The following is a 22327-nucleotide window of genomic DNA, read 5'->3' on the forward strand; positions in this document are numbered from 1 at the left end:
AGTGAAAGGGATGGGGGACATTTAAAAAGGAATAGCATTTAAAGGTTATAGATAGTAATTCCTAGTTCATAAAATATGTATGTGTCATATTCAAATCAATTAAATACTGTTTTCATACCCCTAATTCTCAAAGAATATACAGTCATTTGCACATGTCTATCATTTAAAATTGGGCTACTGATTAACAGCTAAAAATGTCACTTCCCCATGCACTTAGTCTATAACTATTAACAACCATTCTTATTTTCAAATGCATATTTATCCAGCACCATTTTAAAGAGTTATCCACCTCAGCACTGGTTGTTTTTATGGAGAATCTGCTCCACTCATCTACAGTCAAATTAATAAAGCTTCATTTATTTTTAAGCTTCTTCACATCAGTCCATGCCAAACAGCTGCCTTCTAGGATTCTGCTCCTCCAAGTCCCAGAACCATCCATAATCTGCTATTCTTTAGCTGGAAATCAAATCAAACTTTCAATTAGAAAAAAACAATCCTTTTTTTCCTAAGATATCTTTTGTCCATGTCTCTTTCAGTCACCATGGGCCAGGCACCCTGTAATGTTCTGCAGACATGTGGCTGGGCTGCATAAAATAGTGTCTAAAGTGTCAGAGTGTTACAAGGGGACATAAATTTAAGGTGAAGGGTGGAAGGTATAGGGGGGATGTCAGGGGTAGGTTCTTTACCCAGAGAGTGGTGGGGGCATGGAATGCACTGCCTGTGGGAGTGGCAGGGTCAGAATCATTGGTGACCTTTAAGCAGCAATTGGAAAGATACATGGATAGGTGCTTAATAGGACAAATTTTCGGCACAACATCGTGGGCCGAAGGGCCTGTTCTGTGCTGTATTGTTCTATGTTCTATGTTCTAAACAGAAGATAGACTTGCCTTTCAAAATCACTGTTCATGCCCTCAGGACGCCCCAAGTGCTTTACAGGCAATGAAAATGTTCTGAAGTGATGCCATTGTTGTAATTTAGGGAAGATAGGACAAAAAGATAAAAGAATGAGAGTGGTCCTAGGAGAAGAGTACTAAACTGGGCCAAGGCCAATTATATCAAAATTCAACAGGTGGTGGGAAATGTGGATTGGGAGCAGCTATTTGAAGGGAAGTCCACATTTGATATGTGGGAAGCTTTCAAAGATAGGTTGAAGGTAGTGCAGGATAAGCATGTCCGTTTGAAAACAAGGGATACAAGATTCATTAACTATGGATGACAGGAGAAATCGTGCGACTAGCCAAGGGGGAAAGGGAAGCGTACATAAGGTCCAGGCAGCTAAGAACAGAACGGTCCTTGGAGGAATATCGGGAGAGTAGGACCAATCTTAAACGAAGAATCAAGCGGGCTAAAAGGGGCCATGAAATAACTTCAGTGAGCAGAATTAAGTAGAATCCCAAGGCCTTTAATTCATATATAAGCAGCAAGAGGGTAACTAGAGAAAGGGTTGGTCCACTAAAGGATAAGGAAGGAAGGTTTTGCGTCCAACCTGACAAAATAGGTGAGATTCTCAATGATTACTTTGCATCAGTGTTCACTGAGGAGTGGGACATGATGAATGTTGAGATTAGAGATTGAAGTTTGTTTACTCTGGATTACATTGACATAAGGAGATTTTTTGAGTAGGCTAAAGGATATTAAAGTCAACAAATTCCCAGGACCAGATGGGATTTTTCCCAGGTTGCTGAAGGAGGCAAGAGAGGAAACAGTTGGGGTCCTGACAGATGTCTTTGTAGCATCCTTAAACACAGGTGAAGTGCCAGAGGATTGCAGGGTTGCTCATGTTGTCCCCCTGTACAAGAAGGGTAACAGGAAGTTCCAGGTAACTACAGACTAGTGACCCTGACGTCAGTGGTGGGAAAGTAGCTTGAGAAGGTACCGAGGGATAAAATCCATTTATATTTGGAAACGAATAGGCTTATTAGTGATAGGCAACATGGATTTGTGCCGGGGAGTTGGTGCCTTACCAACTTAATATAGCTCTTTGAGGGTGTGACCAAGTTGATAGATGAAGGAGGGGCTTATATGTCATATACATGGACTTCAGTAAGGCATTTGATAATGTTCCCCATGGTAAAGTAATGGAAAAAATGAAGTTGCATGGTGTTCTAGCTAGGTGGATAAAGAACTGACTGAGCAATAGCAGACAGAGAGTAGTAATTGAAGGGATTTTCTCGAAATAGAGAAAGGTGACTAGTGATGTTCCGCAGGGGTCAGTGCTGGGCCACTGTTGTTTGTGATATACATAAATGCTCTAGAAGAGGGCACTGATGGTATGATCAGCAAGTTTGCAGATGACATTAAGATTGATGGAGTAGCAGAAAGCATAAGGGACTGTCAAAGAATACAGGAGGATATAGATAGACTGGAGAGTCGGGCAGAAAAGCGGCAGATGCAGTTCAATCCAGGCAATTGTGAGGTGATGCATTTTGGGAAGTCTAATTCTAGATCGAACTATACTGTAATTGGAAGAGCCTTGGGAAAACTTGATGAGCAGAGAGATCTGGGAGTGCAGGTCCATTGTACCCTGAAGGTTGCTGCGCAGGTGGATAGAGTGGTCAAGAAGGAAAATGGCATGCTTGCCTTCATCGGACGTGGGATTGAGTATAAGAGCTGGCAGGTCATGTTAAAATTGTACTAGACTTTTGTTTGGCCACATTTAGAATACTGTGTACAGTCTGGTCGCCACATTACCAAAAGGATGTGGATGCTTTGGAGAGGGTGCAGAGAAGGTTTGCGAGCATGTTGCCTGGTATGGAAGGTGCTAGCTATGAAGAGAGGTTGAGTAGATAGGATTGTTTTCAATAGAAAAAATGGAGATTGAGGGGCGGGACCTGGTTGAGGTCTACAAAATCATGAAGCGTATACACAGGGTGGCTAGAGATAAGCTTTTTCCCAGGGCGAGGGATTCAAAAACGAGAAGTCACATGCTCAAGGGGGAACATGTGGAAAGTACTTCACACAGAGGGTGGTAGGTGCCTGGAACACATTACCAGCAGAGGCAGGCATGGTACATTCATTTAAAGTGCCCCTGGACAGATGCACGAGTAGGTGGGGAGCAGAGGGATACAGATACTTAGGATTTGGGTGATAGGTTTTGACAGTGGCTTTGGATCGGTTCAGGCTTGCAGGGCTGAAGGGCATGTTCCTGGGCTGTAAATTTTCTTTGCTCTCTGGTTCCTGCAATAAACTGCTCCAGAGAAGAGTCATATTCAACTTCAAACACTAACTCGGTTTCTCTCTCTACAGATGCTACCAGACTGCTTGAGTATCTCTATTGGAGGGGTCAAGAATGGGGAAGCTTTAGATTGAAAACAAAATGCGGAAAATGTGGGGTAAACAAGGAGAAATTGGTGACAGTGCTACTAACTGAGCTACACTTGACAGTCTATGTTCTGAGGTATTCCAGTCTCCAAAGCAAACATGATGTACAACTGAATGTTTAATGGAAGACTTGAAAATAATCCTCACGCTACAGTCAGACAATGAGCCTACACTCACTGTGTAGGGGCACAGTGGAGGAAGAGACTCCACCTTGAGATTGTCCCAGTCTGGAGACACCTTCCTGAGAGAAGGCAAGGACAGATTATCGGAGAAAAGAAAAATTCTGCTGTCTAAACGAGTTACCCTCAAAACGCTAACGAGAATGTAAGGCAATCTTAATTTAGGGCTACAACTAACAAATAAGGCCACAGTGGAATAATAATAATGTGGAATCTGTCAATTTTATTACAAAGCAAACATTTAATCAGAGCTGTCCTCGGAGAATATCTGCAGCGAGTCAAACAGTTATCATTCTAAATTACTCATTAATTGAGCCAGGCTTTTGAAATCGACTGCCTAAGGATTCTTACTCTAATATAACACACACGTACTTCGGCGGCTATGTTAGCTGTCAGTGCCAGGCCTATTTAAAAGAATTTCAGTTTAATCCGTGGCTGCTTTCAGGTTGTGAATAACCAGTGCATAGAACAACACTGAACCCCACTAAACAAAATACAGGCAACTGGAAGTGATTCAGGACAGTTACCAGGAAGAGTTTCTGAATTTTGCCACTGAGTGGGAAATGGCTATGTTTTCCCTGTGAGAGTGACGCTCTGAGTGACATCATGGAGCTGTGAATCTGCCTAAAAAGCACTTATTTAAAATGTCACTGTCAGTATCTAATTACGCTAATCGGATGTTAAATGCCTCGGAGCTAAAGGTAACAAGGCAAACTGCGGTTGTGAAATAACTAATTGTAAATAAATGTAGTCAGGGTCAAGGGCTTCCTGAGGTGCAGAGGTAGAGTCTCTACCTCTGATCCAGGAGACCCTGGTTGAAGTCCTACCTGCTCCAGAGGGATATAACAACATCTCTGAAGAGGTTGACTTGAAAATACCTATAGTTGTGATTGAGCTGTTAATGTGATAGAATTTTCACATGGGTCCTGAAGGAATGTTTAATTGCCAGACACATTCCCTTTTCTGAGCGTAGGGCCATCAATAACTCCAGTGGGGGATAGTCTCCTCCTAAAGAATTGAGACTCCGTGTCTATCCTCAACACAGACAGTAAGATCTTCACCAAGGTGCTGTCTTCTCGCCTTTGCTTCATGCTAGAAGAGAACATCAACATTGATTGGTCCTATATGGTCCCAGATTGGAGAACTGATGATCATCTGGTCCAGGCCCTGATCCAGCTTTCCCAAAGGCCTTGTTTTCTAGCACCTCCTTGTGGATGATGAGAGTCTGAGAGCAGTCAGGTCCGAGGAAGTATCTGCCACCCAGATCCACTTTCTGTAAACCGATTACAGTCAATGGTTCCCTGATGGTTCCCTTCATTTCAGAAGAGGAGTGCATTAGGGCTGCTCCTTTTTGGGCCCTCTGTATTCTCTCGCATGGAGAAACACCCAGGGCCTGTTAAGATAAGATTGGTGGGTTTGGTTCTGTGCAAGATGGTCCTGGAGGTATTCCTCTCAGCTTGGCCTGGTGACGTGCCCCTTGTGTCTTGGGCGGTACGGTGGCTCAGTGGTAAACACTTTTGCCTCACAGCGCCAAGGACCCGGGTTCGATTACTGCCTCGGGCAACTCTCTGTGTGGAGTTTGCACATTCTCCCTGTGTCTGCATGGGTTTCCTCCCACAATCAAAAGATGTGCAGGTTAGGTGAACTGGCCTTGCTAAAATTGCCCGTAGTGTTCACAGATGTGTAACTTAGGTGCATTAGTCACAAGTAAATGTCAAGTAATAGGGCAGGGGAATGGGTCTGGGTGGGTTACTCTGAGGAGGTTCGGACAACCACTGGTCCTATGCACCAGGAAGTATATTTTCCCATGTCCCGTTCCAGAATCGAATAGGCAAAATGTTCCAGGCACCTAACTTTGACTGGTGAGCAGACTCCCTACCGGAACAGCTTAGCGTGTTAACCTGGAGCACCGCCTACCTCCTCTCTCTCTCTGGGAGTCTCACTTAGCGAGCCGAGGAAACCTGACCGGAGAACTGGTAAGAGCTGGAAACCAAAGTCACCGTTCTCCTGGGATACTGCACAGGATTGCTCCCACTGCTGTCCTAAAGGGGATTGGATTCGGTCACAAACCAACTGGCCACGACAACATTGGTGCGATTAGATGGTCCCTTTGACCCCACCCCGGGCTTTGTCACAAAAAATCCCGAAGTTCCTTGTTGATTTTCTCTGGGAATGAAGGATTTTACTGAGGTTTTGCTAAGGTCCTTCTGGATTAGACAGGGTGGTCAGTCTCTGACCCTGGCAGCGATACCTTCATGGTGAGCCTCCCCAACTTATATCAATATTTCTTCTGCCATACGCACCACCTGAATCACCAGACCCAACTCCTGTTTACAGACTGGGAGGGCCTTCAGTGTGGTTGACCTGTGCTGCAGCTCTCCCCTGGCACCAGTGAGCGAGCGAGCATCAGCAGAGAGCCACTGCTCAGGACCCTACACCTTCCCCTCTGCTGGTTCAGAGACTGGCAGAGAAGGCCATGGCTTTCGGAGTGACCGGGGTCAGAGACATTTGGGGGGGGGGGGAAGGGAAGGTTTCAGATAACTGGGATGGAAAATACCGCAGGGACCAGCTTGCTGCCCAGCTCTCAGTCGATGCCACACACCCCCTTGAAACAGTGCCACTCAGCCTCCATGGCATGGTCAGTCCTTGGGGAGGCACTGGCATGAGGGGACAGTACCTTCACTTGAACAGATTTTCACATTGGCTCAAGGTTTCACAAAATTCCCTCTGTCTTCCTCCGAGTGTCACAGAATGGTTTCCTGTCAGCATAGTTCACATTCACCCAATACCCGGATTGACCATGGGTGCTTTCTATTACTGTCTGATGGCTGAGGACTGTGGTCTTTACACTGGAGTCCCCCAACTTTCCACTGGGGACTTGGTGGATTGGCATGTCACACACTCCTATAGATTCACGGGTTTCACACTCAGGCTAGCTGCGATTTCAAAGGAGCTGTGGGGACTATGCACCAAGAATCATTGGCTGTAGGAGGTTGCACCCTCGCTGTTTGTTATTTAAAGGAGCCTCTTGTTGAATATTTTGCCGAACTTCAGCCTCACGCTGTTGACCTTGGGGCACGCAAGTTCGCGGACCTTCTCATGGGTCTGCTCCTGGACCTGACCATGAATAGGTTCAGGCAGCTGGGACAAGAGAGTGAGAGACCAGCATTCCCGACTGCCTGCTCATTCCTCACGGTTACCCATCCGCTCGGGTGTCCTGGGAAGGGAGAAGCTCTGTTACCGTATTAGAGATTCGACTAGTTTCAGGTTTGGGCACAATCTAAGATCGACACGTTGTTTAAAAAAAAGACTCAATCCTTGTGAAAATAGGTGGATACAATGAATTTATTACCAGCTGCAGCCAAGATATGATTAGATTAGATTAGATTACAGTGTGGAAACAGGCCCTTCGGCCCAACAAGTCCACACCGACCCGTCGAAGAGCAACCCACCCAGATCCCTACATTTACCCCTTGCCTAACACGACAGGCAATTTAGCATGGCCAATTCACCTGGCCTGCACATTTTTGGACTGTGGGAGGAAACCGGAGCACCCGGAGGAAACCCACACAGACACAGGGAGAACGTGCAAACTCCACACAGTCAGTCGCCTGAGGTGGGAATTGAACCTGGGTCTCTGGCGCTGAGGCAGCAGTGCTAACCACTGTGCCACCATGCCGTCCAGACTAAAATATATCTGCTTCCATTTTACATCCAAATCCTAAAAATGGTAACAATATATTTACTATAACACCTAGCAGTCCATGGAAGAAGGCAACAAGTATTGTGCTGAATCTTAATGTGTTTCTTTTATTATTGGACCTAAAAACCCTTTCATGAGCCCAGCACTTCCCAACACTGATGGACCCGTTTATAAAAAGCTGATAACGTGCACAAAACACCGAATTCAAACTGCTTCTGAAGTCACTGATCTCGAGGCCAGTCACTCATTTTGGTGACAATGGACACAGGAAGAGGCATTAGAGCCAAATAAAGTCCTTTACACCCTGGGCAGCAGTCTCTTTGCGCTCAAACCCCTGAGCTCATGTAACGAGTGGGCTGAAAATGAATACTTCCTTTCACCTCTACACCCTGCAAGGTTCTTTAAGATAGTTACAACTTGCTCTTGACATGACATTGCTGCGTACAATCCCTCCCAATAAACACTAAGCACCTCCAACAATACTAAACATTATTTCAATAACATAATACATTAGCTGTCAGACGGTGGAGTGAGATTAGCCCGTTGAGGATTGGATGTGGGCAGTGCCAGGGGAAAGCTGTCCTACAATCAGACTATCATCCCACAGTGTATACACTGTACCCTCCCCGAGAGCTGATATCTCCTGCCCTGATGGGGTGCCTTGTACTTCCACTTGATGCTGGTGAGTTGCCTTCCAAGTCCCACGTACTGGAAATAATAGCTTGTTTTGATCACTTCTTGAATGTGTGTAGGACAGTCTTTACTTTCAAATGACAACGTGATTTGATAAATCCTTGCTCGCTTGACTGTGGCTGACCTTGCAAAGAACTTAAACCCACTTATTATCTGCATACTTGACTCATTCGACTTGTGTACTGCGGATCAAAAGAGCAAATAACCCTTACAGCTTGGAATATTGCCGGCAACGGAGACAGCGAGATGAGGCAGAGAACATGTGGTGCAGATGTAGAAATGGTTTGCCACAGACATGGACAGACAGCCTGAAATTGTCAGTGATGTACTTAAACTGATTGCACTTTTACATGGTCGTGTTACAAAGTTAGCGCACGTTGCTCGGGGGGAGGGGACAGGGGAAGTTACTCATTCACAAATTCAATCCATTCTTCATGGGGAAATTCTGAAGGACGTAACATGGGGGAAGTATTTGAGTCTTTAATGTACTGTTGAGGGAAAACACTACGCAGAGAGCTACTGAAAACAAAAAGTACTGGAAATCACAGCAGCCAGGCAGCATCCATGGAGAGAGAGCAAACTAACATTGAGTCTAGATGAAGAGGAGTAATCTAGACTTGAAATGTTAGCTTGCTGTCTCTCCGTGAATGCTGCCTGACCTCCTGTGATTTTTTTTGTTTTCAGTAGAGATTCTAGTAGCTGCAGTAATTTGCTCCTACATCGTTAGCAGAAAGGTGCTGGTACATTTTTGGTACTTTGATTGACCATGTGTACAATATGCTCTGGGCAACCTCTGAGGTGTTTTCATGGTCTGCGGGAGTCGGTAATGACTACCTTGAACGAGGCTGCTTCTACATTCTGTTTCACAGCAAAATCAATGGATAACAGCCGTGATCAGATCATTCGACATCATTGAGGCAAAAAGTGACATGGAATGGAGTGTGAAATATGATGTGTACAAAGGGCAAAGTTGCAGATGAGAAAATCACAGGCAAAATAAAATTTAGCAAAATTGCTTCAAATAGCACTTGCATGAATCAATTCAACTACAAAATCATTTGAGATGAGAAAGTCCGACATTCCTTTAAGCATCTGCCCTCACTTCCGTACCTCCTTCCCATAAATATAATTCCATTTAATCTTCTACTTTCCAAGCTTCCACTTTCAGCATGAGACATGTTGTGCCCACCACCCCCTCCTCCCCCAACTTTCAACATTTGAAAGGACTATTCCTCCATAATTCTCTCTCTCCATGGCGGCATTCTACGTAACTATAGGAACATCAATGCTTACACCTCTTCTTTTCTCACCAGCCAAAGCCCCAGGCACTCTGTTCAGACGTTACAGTGATTGACGTGAACTCCTTTCAACGGAGTTCACTGTATTTGCTGCTCACAAAATGGTCTCGAGGCTGAGATCAAACGTAGACCGCCTCAATTCTCTATGGAGTGCCTCCACTCAGTCTACAAGCCTGACCCTGAATTTCCAGGCACCGGTAAATTCAATTGTTTGCTCTCAGTCCTCAGCTGTTTAGGTTCCTGCCAATCACACCTCCTCTGGTCATGGTGTGAGATTTTTCTGCTTATCCCACTGACACGTTCTTTGGTCTTACACTATGAAACCTTTTGATATTCAATCTCACCCACCACCTCTGCATCATAAACTTTGCCTTACGTTCTTATTACAAACATATAACCTTGGATAAGGAGTAGACCATTTGGTCCCCCCAAACCTGCGTTCGGTAAGATCACGGCTGACCTAACTGTGGACACAACTCCTCACTCCTGCCTATCCCTGTTAAACTTTGACTCCCTTGCTGGTCAAGAATCTGAAATAACCGCAGAGGCCAGTGTCCCATCACCAAAGCACTCTTTATTTACATGTATGCAGTACATGTGCTCTAAGCAGCCAACTCAGACCTAGTCTCTAGACTGAGGAGACCTTCTGTATCATCTGTTTATATCTGTCAGCCAGAGCTCCTTGATTAGCCCGAGGGTAACAGCCCCAGTCAAGGAACTCAATCACTGAGATCCACCTGGTCCCAATCACTACAGAATCTAACTGTCCTTCCTTAAAACCTATCATATTTCTAACTTCCCCCAGTTCAGGTGAAAGATCAAAGACCTGAAATGTTAACTTTGCTTCCTACTCTACAGATGGTGCTACAGAGAATGTTTCTGACACCTTCCCAGATTTTCAGCATTGACTGTATTTGTTCTGTATCGCTGAAATAATGGGAGGGTTTTAGCCTTGCATCTAGAGATGGAACTCTGTCTAGGGTTACTAGCAGCCCAGCTGAGACAACATTCTCAATAGGGTAACACCAACATTTCAAATATCCTTCTTCAGAGGGGGGAATGTGAACTAGCAACATGGAATTCTGCAGCTTTACAAAAAAAAAGGACTCTAGAGGAAATCAGGCAATTCTTTTATGGCTTTTGGATATGGCTCCAGGAAGTTACTTGCAATGTAAATGGTCTCTCCAGGTGCTAATTGACCCACCCTCACCACCTCAAAGGAAGAGATTAATAAAGACAATAAGTGCTAGAGCTGCGACCCTCCAAAAAACTTGGGATTTGAATCATTTTGTGAGGGTGATCACAGTTAGAATGTTGATGGGACATCAACCATTTCCCCTTTGTGTTTCCATTACACTACGTTTCAAGCTATTGTTAGGGCAATGGACTACTGCCTGGTGGAATGAAACTGGCTGCAATAACAGGGAATACCTACTCTGCATTGGCAGGCCAGTAAGGAAATCTGGGCCCGGCGCCTCAGAGGGAGAAACGTTGCAGAGGAAAATGAGAAGAAACATCAGCGAGAATAGATGGAGAGAATCATTTATTGCACCTGAAAGACTACACTCCTTCACTGCAGGTGGCCAGCAAACATTTGTTCTGAAGCAGCGTGTAAGTGTCTCCAGTAATTCATGAGCAATTCCTTTAGGCCTGCAAATTTTCAACCACTGCCTTAAGGATTGCGTAAACAAGTGACACAGATTACTAGAAGGCTCAAGTGAGTGCAGCCTGCGTCTCCAGAAATCAACTTAGTGTGTGTGTGTACGTGTGTGTGTGTGTGTGTACGTGCGTGTGTATGTGTGTACGTGCGTGTGTATGTGTATTTCCTCATCTGTAACAAATATCCGGGGGTGAAACCTCGCCTTTAGCAATACCAAGCAATGCTCTCACAGCCTCAAAAAGCCTACCTGGTCCTGCTGCACCATTATTCTCTTCACGGAAGTTCGAACAAACAAAAAAAATTAAAGCCTAAAGGATTAAAAGGACAATGGATACAAATCTGGCCAAGGTACAGAACGCAGAGATTAGTGGTGAACAGTTGTTTTTCAGACTGGGGATGAGTATACAATGGTGTTTAACAGGGTTCAGTTATAGAACAACTGTTCTTTTTAATATGGATCAGTGACTTGGGCCTGGGTGTCCAAAGTGTAACTTCAATGGCTGCCATGATTCAAACCTCAGAAATATAATAAAGGTGCATATAATTAATACTTCAGGAAGATAAAGACAGATTGCTAAAAGTGGACTGTCACATTACCAATTTCCAAGTCAGAATGGTGAGGGGTTTGGAGGGGTACATGGAGTCCCATGTATCTGCTGCCTTTGTCCTCCTCAGCATTCAAGCTGCAGGTTTGGAAGGTGCTGTCAGGGAAGCATTGGTGAGTTGCTGTAGTGCATCTTGTGGATGGTACAGATTGCCGCTGGAGTGAACTTTGGAGGTTTGAGGGAGTGAATGTTGAAGATGGTAAGTGCCAATCAAAAACGGGCTACTTTGTCCTGGATGGTGTCAAGCTTCTCAAATGTTGTTGGAGCTGCACCCATCCAGGCAAGTGGGGAGTATTCCATCACACTCCTGAATGTATGTAACTTGTAGATAGTGGACAGATTTAGGGGATTACTCAGTGCAATATTCTTAATCTCTGATGTGCTCTTGCAGCTATATGGTTTAGTCAATTCAATTTCAAAATCCCCAGGGTTTTCATACAGTAATAGTAATGTCACTGAATTTCATGAGGCATGCGTTACATTGTCTCTTATTGGAGATGGTCATTGCCTCGTATTTATGTGACACAATGCTTCTTGCGAGTTGTCAGCTCAAGCTCGGATACTGCCTGCGTCTTGCTGCAAATGAACATGGACTACTTCAATTTTTGAGGAGTCGCGAATGGTTCTGACCATGGTGCAAAAATCAATTAACAATCTCATTTCTGACCTAAAGGTGGAGGGAAGGTCACTGATGAAGCATCTAGGACACCACCCTGAGGAACTCCTGCAGAGATCTCCTGGAGTTGAGATGACTGACTTCCAACAACCACAATCATTTTCCTATGTGGCAGGTATGACTCCAACCGGTGGAGAGTTTATCCCCTGATACCCATTGACACTGGTTTTGTCAGGGCTCCTAGAGGAGAAAGTGAGGTCTGCAGATGCTGGAGATCAGAGCTGAAAATGTGTTGCTGGAAAAGCGTAGCAGGTCAGGCAGCATCCAGGGAACAGGAGAATCGACGTTTCGGGCATAAGCCTTTCCTGAAGAAGGGCTTATGCCCGAAACGTCGATTCTCCTGTTCCCCGGATGCTGCCTGACCTGCTACGCTTTTCCAGCAACACATTTTCAGCAGGGCTCCTAGATGCCACACTCGACTGAACACAGCCTTGATGTAAAGGGCTGTCACTCTTACCTCAGCTCTGGAATTCAGCTCTTTTGGCCATATTTGAACCAAGGCTGTGATGAGGTCAGGAGCTGTGTGGCACTGGATGAACCCAAACTGGGCATCACTGAACAAGGGCCTCTTCACAACACTAGTGATGACTCCTTACTATGCTAATGATTGAGGGTAGTTCAGTTGGGTGGTAATTGGCCTGGTTGGACTTGGGTAAAAACAATGACTGCAGATGCTGGAAATCAGGTTCTGGATTAGTGGTGCTGGAAGAGCACAGCAGTTCAGGCAGCATCTGAGGATCTGTCCTGCTTTTTGTTTACAGGATATACTTGAGCAATCTTTTAGATGCCAGTGTTGTATTGGTATAGCTTGTTTTGGGTGGGCTGGTTTTGGAGCACAGTATCTTCAGTAATATTGCTGGAACCTAGTTAGAGCCTTTGCAGAGTTCAGCACCTTCAACTATTTTTGGATAACATATGGGTGAATCAAATTGACTGATGGCTGGTATCCGTGGTCAAGAGGAAACTCAAACAGATTGTACATTTGGCTCTTGGATCTGACGATAACTGTAAATACTTCAGCCTTGTCTTTCGCACTGATGTTCTGGGCTCCCCCATGCCAAATTGTTCATAGTGTCCAGGGATGTGTAGGTTAGGTGCAGTAGTTGAGGTAAATGTAGAGTAATAGGGTAGGGGAATGGGTCTGGGTGGGTTACTCTTTGAAGGGTCAGTGTGAACTTGTTGGGCCAATAGCCCTCTTTCCACGCTTAGGGATTCTATTCTATTCAGCCCTTTGATCCTGCTCTGCCATGCAACAGGATTAGGGATAAACCTCTATCTCAATGTCAAACGTCCAGACACTGAAGGCAATATGAATGCAAATGGTATGCTGGCATTTGTTATGACCAAATCTGGAGCACAGTGGTGCAATTCTTGTCTCCATATTTATACCGGCATACTCCATATTTACACTGGGAGGCAGTACAGCAAGGATTTACTAAATTATCCTCCGGGAACGTACAGCTCCTTGTTAGCATAGTGGTTAGCAATGCTGCCTGTCATACTGGAGACCAGGGTTCAGTTCCCTGTAGGGAGTATGTTGTATGACTCTACGAGTTGTCCTACGATGAGGTGCTGAGTAATTTGGGTCAATATTCTGTTGAAGAACGGAAGGTAATCACACTATTCAATATTGTGAAGGGACCTAACAGTGCAATACTGAGAGGATGTTGTCTTAGCTGGAAAATCTAGACAGTTTCAGTATGAGGGTCGATCATTTAGGACTGAGACAAACAGAACTTCCTCAATGCAGAGAGTGGTGAAGTTTTGGATTATCCTGATTCAGAGCCAGTGGATGAGCTATCAGTGAGTATATTGAAGGCCGTGAGAGACAGATCTTTAGACTCACTGGTAAAGATGGGATATGGGGAGGGGTGTGAAGGTGGAGCTGAAACAGCCAGGATCGTACTGAACGATGAAGCAGGTGTGATGGCCCACACTGTTTTCACCTACTCCAATTTCTTAAGTTCTGAAGGGTTTGATCTGATCCTGTGGGAAAACCTGGCTCTGTCTATTACATGCTGTTTTCTCCAGCATGCACTAGGCACACAGATATGAACTCTAGCTTCACAGGGTCTGGCTCTTGCCTTTTTAAGGTGTGCCAGGTGCTGCACCTGGTACGTTAATCCACATTCCTCATTTCACCAGGCTGATCCCCCAGCTTGTTAGCTGGGATAGACTGGGGGAATTGCTGACTCGCGAGGTTATAGATTGTGATCGAGTATTATTCTGCTGCTGATAGCCCTTCCTCATCATTGGCCAGTTTTGAGTTGCGAGAGAGAGAGAGTGAGAGCGAGTGAGAGCGTGCGAGTGTGTAAGGGGGGGCAGAGAGAGAGAGAGAGAGAGAGAGAGTGAAGGGGGGGAGAGGGAGGAGAGAGAGAGAGAGAAACTGACTGTCTTGCCTGTCTGTGTGTGGTGGTCACTCTTGCCAAACTGCCATAAACAGTGTATCTGTTACAGATAGGTTGGTAAGGACAAGGTAAAAACAATGACTGCAGATGCTGGAAACCAGATTCTGGATCAGTGGTGCTGGAAGAGCACAGCAATTCAGGCAGCATCTCGTCGGATGCTGCCTGAATTGCTGGTGAGGACAAGGGCTTAGTTCCCTCAGGCACTTGCTGTAGGCCTAGACTAACAGCTGCATGCTCCAGGACCTAATAAGCTCAGTCAGTAATAGAATTACCGAACCACTCTTGGTGATGGACATTGATGTCCCCCACCCAGAGTACATTCTGCACCCTTGTGAAATGATGTTTAACATGGGGTGATGAAGCAGACAATGGCTGCTAATCAGCAGGAGGCTTCCTTTGCCGTGTTTGACCTGATGTCTTGAGGTTTCGTGGTGTACAGTGTCACCGCGGAGGATTCCCAAGGCAACTTCCGCCTGAGTGCACAGCACCGTTGCCAACTCTGCTGGGTGCACCCTGCCAGAGATACAGGACATAACCAGGGTCAGGGATGGAGGAGTTTCGGGGACCTTGGCTGTGATTTGGTGCTGCACTTATGACAAATTGTTGCTCTCCCAAGCTCTTGTATTAGCAAGGAATACCTGGTAGGTCATTTCAGAAAACTGTTAACGGCCAACCATGTTGCTGTGGGTCAGACCTGGTTAAGGTAGCAAGATCTTCTTCCCTCAATGATATTAATAAGCCTGTTCTGAGGAAGGGTCACATCAACTCTGATTCCACGCCTCAGATGTTGCCGGAACTGCTGAGCTTTTGTTTCTGATTTACAGCCTCTGCAGTTCTTTCAGCTTTTCGTGAGCCCATTGTTGTTCTTGTATAAGAATCCAGTCATTTCACGATCACCATAGGATTTCTACAATTCTGGATTAGTGGTGCTGGAAGAGCACAGCAGTTCAGGCAGCATCCAAGGAGCAGCGAAATCCAGCATCTGCAGTCATTGTTTTTACCCCATAGGATTTCTACAAGTCTGGGTTTATTAAATAATTAATTTAAATTCCATTGGAGGCTTTCGATCCTTTCTCAGAGCATTAGTTGGGATCTCCAGAGTAGTATCCATAATGCTACCACGAACAAAAAGACATAACTAAATAACGATTCACCCAGAACTTTCCAGAATCTTAAAAAAAACCTCCACATACTCATTCATTACTCAGCCTTCTCTTGTTTCAGGGCACAGCAATCCTAGGTTGCTTACCCAATAGATGCACTCTTGCATTTCTTTAGTCTCGACGCCACTGCGGAAGTTTTTGGTGCGTAACTTCTGGCAAATCTTCGACTAAACAAACGTGGCATGAACTGGGAATACTGAGCACTAAATGCAAAGCATTCACTCACCAGCAGAGAGCAGCAGAGCTCTGCATATCGTCTGCAGCATTTTATTTGCATGAACTCTGCCGTAAATAACTCGAGGACACAAGAGATCACGCTGCTCAAACTAATGGAAAACAAGTTCCAGCCAAGGCCATGGGTGGGGGAGCTGGCAGGGATAGTGGTGGGAGACAGAAACTATTTGTAACATCTCTTTAATGGATTGTGTGGCATCTAATTATCCTGAAACACAAAAGCACCGTTCTCAGTTTTGAAGTGTCAGTTTAATGAGCACTTAATTGTAAGAATTTCTTTAGCGAAAGCGATGATGGAAGGTGTACTTACCAACACTTTAAATCCCAGCAGTACTCCAAGCTGCGCACATGGGTTACCTTAACCTTTGCTCCCTTCCTTTCAGTGTTCTTGTTACCCCTCCAGCTCTGATGCATGTTAATACTGATTAAGCTAGTCATTACGACTTCATAAATGTTAAGTAAACAGGGCAACAACCACATTTATTACCTGCAGCTGCCAGGCTTTCCATTATATTTTGAAAACAGAATTTCAGACCATTTTTTCAAAATTCATTTTGTGGGACGTGGACATGTCTGGCCGACCAGCATTTATTAAAGCCTGTCCCATGTTGCCCTTGAGAAGGTGGGAGTGAGCTGCCATCTTGAACCGCTACAGCCCATGTGCTGTGGGTTGACCCACGATGTGCTGAGGGAGGGAGTTCCAGGACTTTGACCCAGCGACATTGAAGGAACAGCGGTATATTTCCAAGTTAGGGTGGTGAGTGGCTTCGAGGGGAAGTTGTAGGCGGTGATGTTCCCATGTACCTGCAGCCGCTGTCCTTCTAGGTGGAAGTGGTCGTGGGTTTGGAAGGTGCTATCTGAGGATCTTTGGTGAATTTCTGCCGTGCATCTTGTAGACAGTACACACTGCTGCTACTGAGTGCCGGTGGTAGAGGGATCGAAAGTTTGTCCTGGTTAGTGTCAAGCTTCTTGAGTGTTGTTGGAGCTGCACTCATCCAGAGAAGTGGGGAGTATTCCATCACACTCCTGACTTGTGCCTTGTAGATAGTGGGCAGGCATTTGGAGAGTCAGGAGGTGAGTTACTTGCCACAGTATTCATAGCCTCTTCATTAAACTTAACATTAAGCATGTCAAGGTGAAGCCATTGCATTGTAAGCTAATGAGACACTTTTCATTCACTCAAGCCCGCAGCACCTAACACATCCTCACGACAGTGAATGTGGCCGAGGAAGAGTCTGCCACTGGCAAGACCAGCAGAGAGTTGATGTTGTCTCATAATGCTGGCCCCTGGATCTCTTTTAATCAAAAGGAGGCAGTTTCTCATGGCAACGGGATACTTGATTAACACACCAGCATTTGAAAAAGTGAAGTACACCGCAGTAATCCGATCAGCAGTTTCACCCTGTGAAGGCTCTTTCTATTTGAGGCTGAACATTAGCCTCAGGAGTGAGCAGTGTATTCAGTGTAAGAGGATTGCATTAAGCTGCAAGCACAGCATTTACGCTGAAACGAAATTTAGAAAAACAAGAACGAGGAGCAAGCTTCTCTGATCATGAGCAGCTTTTCCTTTCCAAGTTTTCTTCATGGAGCCTGTGCTGTTTGAATTGATCCAGATTTAGGGCCGAGGGAGAGGGATCTGATGAGGAGTAACAGACAGCCGTTCTAGGTATAAAAGCCCCAATCACAGACTTGGGTTAATACTGACATGGAACAGACAGATGCCAACGCTGTTGGTCTCCTCAGTATATCTGATATGGGGAGCTCCACATTGGAGAGGGTTTCTAATCTTCAATGAGGTGAATGTGTAAGCCCTTAACATCAAGACAGCACAGAAACAAATGTGGCATCATGGAGCCCTAGTGGAACTGGAGTCAATGGGTGTGTCAGGGGGGCAAACTCTCCACTGGTTGGCATCACACCTGGCGCTTCGGAAGATTGATGTGGCTGTTGGAGGTCAGTCATCTCAGCTCCAGGACATCTCTGCAGGAGCTCCTCAGGGTAGATCTTTCTTAATCAACCAGTTCAGAGATGTTATCGCACCACTGTGGAACAGGTGACACTGGCTTCAAGAGATAGGGACACTACCACGGTGCCACAAGAACCTAGTGCCTCAGGGTAGTGCCCATGCCCCAGCCATCTGCAGTTGCTTCATCAAAGACCTTCGCTCCATCATAAGGTCAGTAGTGGGGATGTTTGCTGATGATTGCACAATGTTCAGCACTACTCTCAACTCCTCAGATAGTGAAGCAGTCCACATCTAAATGCAACATGACCTGGATAACATCCAAAAGCAACAAGTAACACTCATGCCACACAAGTGCCAGGCAATGACCATCTCAATGAAGGGCACACCTGACCAGCATCCCTTGACAGTCAATTCCACTACCACACTATATCCCCCACCATCACCATCCTGGATAGTTACCATTGAAAGAAGCTGAACTGGACTAGTCACATAAATACAGTGGTGACAAGATAAGGTGAGAGGCAGAAATGTGCCTTCCAAGCCCTTCACAAGGCACAAGTCAGGACTGCGCTCTCCACTGTTTAGCTCGCTGTTGTCCAACAACCCACAAACTCAAGATCTTTGAGTGCGAAGCAGTCTGTTTGATTGGTACCCTATCCACTTACCCTCTCCATCACCAACACACATTCGCAGCTGTGTGTACTAGCTGCAAGACGCAACTTATCAAGGCTCCTTCAACAGCATCTTCCAAGCCCACAACCTCTACCAATTAGGAACACCACCACCTTCACGGTCCCCTCCAAACCACTCACCATTCTGACTTGGACATATATCGCCGTGCCTTCTGTATTGTTGGGTCAAAACCCTGCAACTCCATCCACCATGGGGTCCCCACAATCCCATTGTGGAAGACGCAGCTCACCACCACCTTCACAATGGCAATCATGGAAGGCTAAGAAATGCAAATCTGGCCAGTGATTCCCACAAACTGCGAAATAGCGAGTGAAATGAACACCTGCATTGTGCAGCAAAAATAGACACAAAACTGAGTTAATGCAAGACAACTGGAAATTAAGGAAATAAATACTGCTGTAAGGGGCTATGCTGAATGTTATTTGTTTACCACTTTGATCTGACCTTCCCTTGTTTCTCAAAATATGGGAAGGAATGAGAATGATATCAGGGATTAAAGGATTAAATGATAACATTTGATTGCACTGACTTGCTTGTCTTTTGGGATAATTTAACGGGGCTGTTTAAAATAGTTAATGAATGCTTACAGAGTCAATGGAGGTAAAAGAGTCCACAAGAGGAGGTCAAGATCTTAACATGAGAACAATCTGGTTCAGGGGTGATGCCAGGAAGCATTTCCTCAGACAGTGATTACAGCAAATCTGGGATTTTCTCCCCCAGATTTAAGCCATTGAGGCTCAGGCAAGGCTAATGCACAATTAGGATGGAAGGTTTTCTTTATTTGCTAAGAGTATGAAGGGATATGGGACAAAGTGTGAGAATGATGTTGATGCAGATCAACCACGATCACAGTGAACTCATTGTAGACCAGGCTAGAGGGGCTGAATGGCCACTTCAGCAATCAGGCCCATGCCTGGGACTGTCAATATTCTTGTCGAACAATGTAGAGAACTGCATTGACTTCAGCCCAATCTTCGATTAGCAGGGACAGGAAAGAAAAGGCACCTTTTGCAGTTCTAAATCTTATTTGATGTTATTTAGGAAACAAACAGACTGTAGCACATTCAAAAGCATCAGCAGCATTTAGAGTCAGAGAATCAGAGAGATGTAGTGGTAGTGTCGAACTCATGTCGCTTGTCATCTGGGTGTGTGGCTACTAAGGATAGCTGGTCGTGTTGTTTCGTGGCTAGTTGGTGTTCATGGATACGGATTGTTAGCTGTCTTCCTGTTTGTCCTATGTAGTGTTTTGTGCAGTCGTTACATGGGATTTTGTACACTACGTTGGTTTGCTCATGCTGGGTATCGGGTCCTTCGTCCTGGTGAGATGTTGTCTGAGAGTGGCTGTTGGTTTGTGTGCTGTTAGGAGTGCTAGTGGTCGTAGTAGTCTGGCTGTTATTTCAGAAATGTTCTTGATGTATGGTAACGTGGCTAGTCCTTTGGGTTGTGACATGTCCTCATTCCGTTGTCTTTCCCTTAGGCATCTGTTGATGAAATTGCGGGGGTATCCGTTTTTGGCGAATACATTGTATAGGTGTTCTTCTTCCTCTTTTTGCAGTTCTGGTGTGCTGCAGTGTGTTGTGGTCCTTTTGAACAATGTCTTGATGCAACTTCTTTTGTGTGTGTTGGGGTGGTTGCTTTCGTAGTTCAGGACTTGGTCTGTGTGTGTGCCTTTCCTACTAAGCTATCCTTCGTAGCCACACACGCGGATGACAAGCAACATGAGTTCGACTGGGACAACACTACTATTATAGGACAAGCCAAACAGAGAACAGCCAGGGAATTCCTAGAAGCATGATACTCATCCACAGACTCTATCAACAAACACATCGACCTGGACCCAATATACCGGCCACTACAGCGGACAGCTGGAACTGACAACCGGAAGCGGCAGGGACAGGCTACTATAAATGCCGGAGGAAACACCACAGAAGCGCTTCACAGGAGGCTCCCAAGCACTGAGGATGTCACCTAGACAGGGGACAAAACGTCTGCAACACAAATTCCCAGCTCGGCGAACAGAACCACAGCAGCTTTCTTCACTATCCTATCGACCTGCGACTCCACTTTCAAGGAGCTATAAACCTGCACTCCCAGGTCTCTTTGTTCAGCAACAGTCCCTAGGACCTTACCTTTAAGTTTATAAGTCCTGCTAAGATTTGCTTTCCTAAAATGCAGCACCTCGCATTTATCTAAAATAAACTCAATCTGCCACTTCTTAGCCCATTGGCCCATCTGGTCCAGATCTTGTTGTAATCAAAGGTAACCTTCTTCGCTGTCCACTACACCTCCAATTTTGGTGTCATCTGCATACTTACTAACTGTACCTCTTATGCTCGCATCCAAATCATTTATGTAAATTACAAAAAGTAGAGGACCCAACACCGATCCTTGAGGCACTCCACTGGTCACAGGCCTCCAGTCTGAAAAACAATCCTCCACCACCACCCTCTGTCTTCTACATTTGAGCCAGTTCTGTATCCAAATGGCTAGTTCTCCCTGTATTCCATGAGATTTAACCTTGCTAACCAGTCTTCCATGGGGAACCTTGTCGAACGCCTTACTGAAGTCCATATAGATCACATCTACTGCTCTGCCCTCATCAATTTTCTTTGTTACTTCTTCAAAAAACTCAATCAAGTTTGTGAGACATGATTTTCCCACGCACAAAGCCATGTTGGCTATCCCTAATCAGTCCTTGCCTTTCCAAATACATGTACATCCTGTCCCTCAGGATTCCCTCCAACAACTTGCCCATCACCGACGTCAGGCTCACTGGTCTACAGTTCCCTGGCTTGTCCTTATCACTTTTCTTAAACAGTGGCACCACATTAGCCAAACCCCAGTCTTCCGGCACCTTACCTGTGACTATCGATGCTACAAATATCTCAGCAAGGGGCCCAGCAATCACTTCCCTAGCTTCCCACAGAGTTCTCGGGTACACCTGATCAGGTCCCAGGGATTTATCCACTTTTAACCATTTCAAGACATCCAACACTTCCTCCCTCTGTAACATGGACATTTTTCAAGATGGAGAAAGTGAGGACTACAGATACTGGAGATCAGCGTCGAGTGTGTGGTGCTGGAAAAGCACAGCAGGTCAGGCAGTATCCAAGGAGCAGGGGAATCAACATTTTGGGCATAAGCCCTTTCCTGAGGAGGGCTTTATGCCCGAAACATTGATTCTCCTGCTGCTCGGATGCTGCCTGACCTGCTGTGCTTTTCCAGCACCACACTCTCGACACCCATTTTTCAATATGTTACTATCTATTTCCCTACATTCTATATCTTCAATGTCCTTTAGCACAGTAAATACTGATGCAAAATACTCGTTTAGTATCTCTCCCATCTCCTGTTGCACCCCACAAAGGCTGCCTTGCTGATCTTTGAGGGGCCCTTTCTCTCCCTAGTTACCCTTGTGTCCTTCATGTATTTGTAAAAATCCTTTGGATTCTCCTTTACCCTATATGCCAAAACGATCTTCTGTCCCCTTTTTGCCTTCCTGATTTCCCTCTTCAGTACACTCCTACTGACTTTATACTCTTCTAAGGATTCACTCAATCTATCCTGTCTATACCTGACATATGCTTCCTTCTTTTTCTTAACCAAGCCTTCAATTTCTCTAGTCATCCAGCATTCCCTACCTACCAGCCTGAGCACTCAGAGAAATGCCTGGCTCTCACCTCACTACATCAGTAAAGTTGGTAGATACCTCCTCAGAAAGGCTAACT

At 45.4% G+C, this 22327-nt stretch overlaps 1 protein-coding gene across 3 annotated transcripts in view; it reads right to left on the reverse strand.

The window, feature by feature from the left end:
- Window positions 1-22327, reverse strand: part of pot1 (protection of telomeres 1 homolog) — a 332035-nt gene that overhangs the window by 42307 nt on the left and 267401 nt on the right. The window lies entirely within an intron of this gene.

This window comes from Chiloscyllium plagiosum, unplaced genomic scaffold (genome assembly GCF_037043375.1).
Source record: "Chiloscyllium plagiosum isolate Xiang-an unplaced genomic scaffold, Cpla_swu_hap1 HiC_scaffold_19, whole genome shotgun sequence".
Taxonomy (NCBI): domain Eukaryota; kingdom Metazoa; phylum Chordata; class Chondrichthyes; order Orectolobiformes; family Hemiscylliidae; genus Chiloscyllium; species Chiloscyllium plagiosum.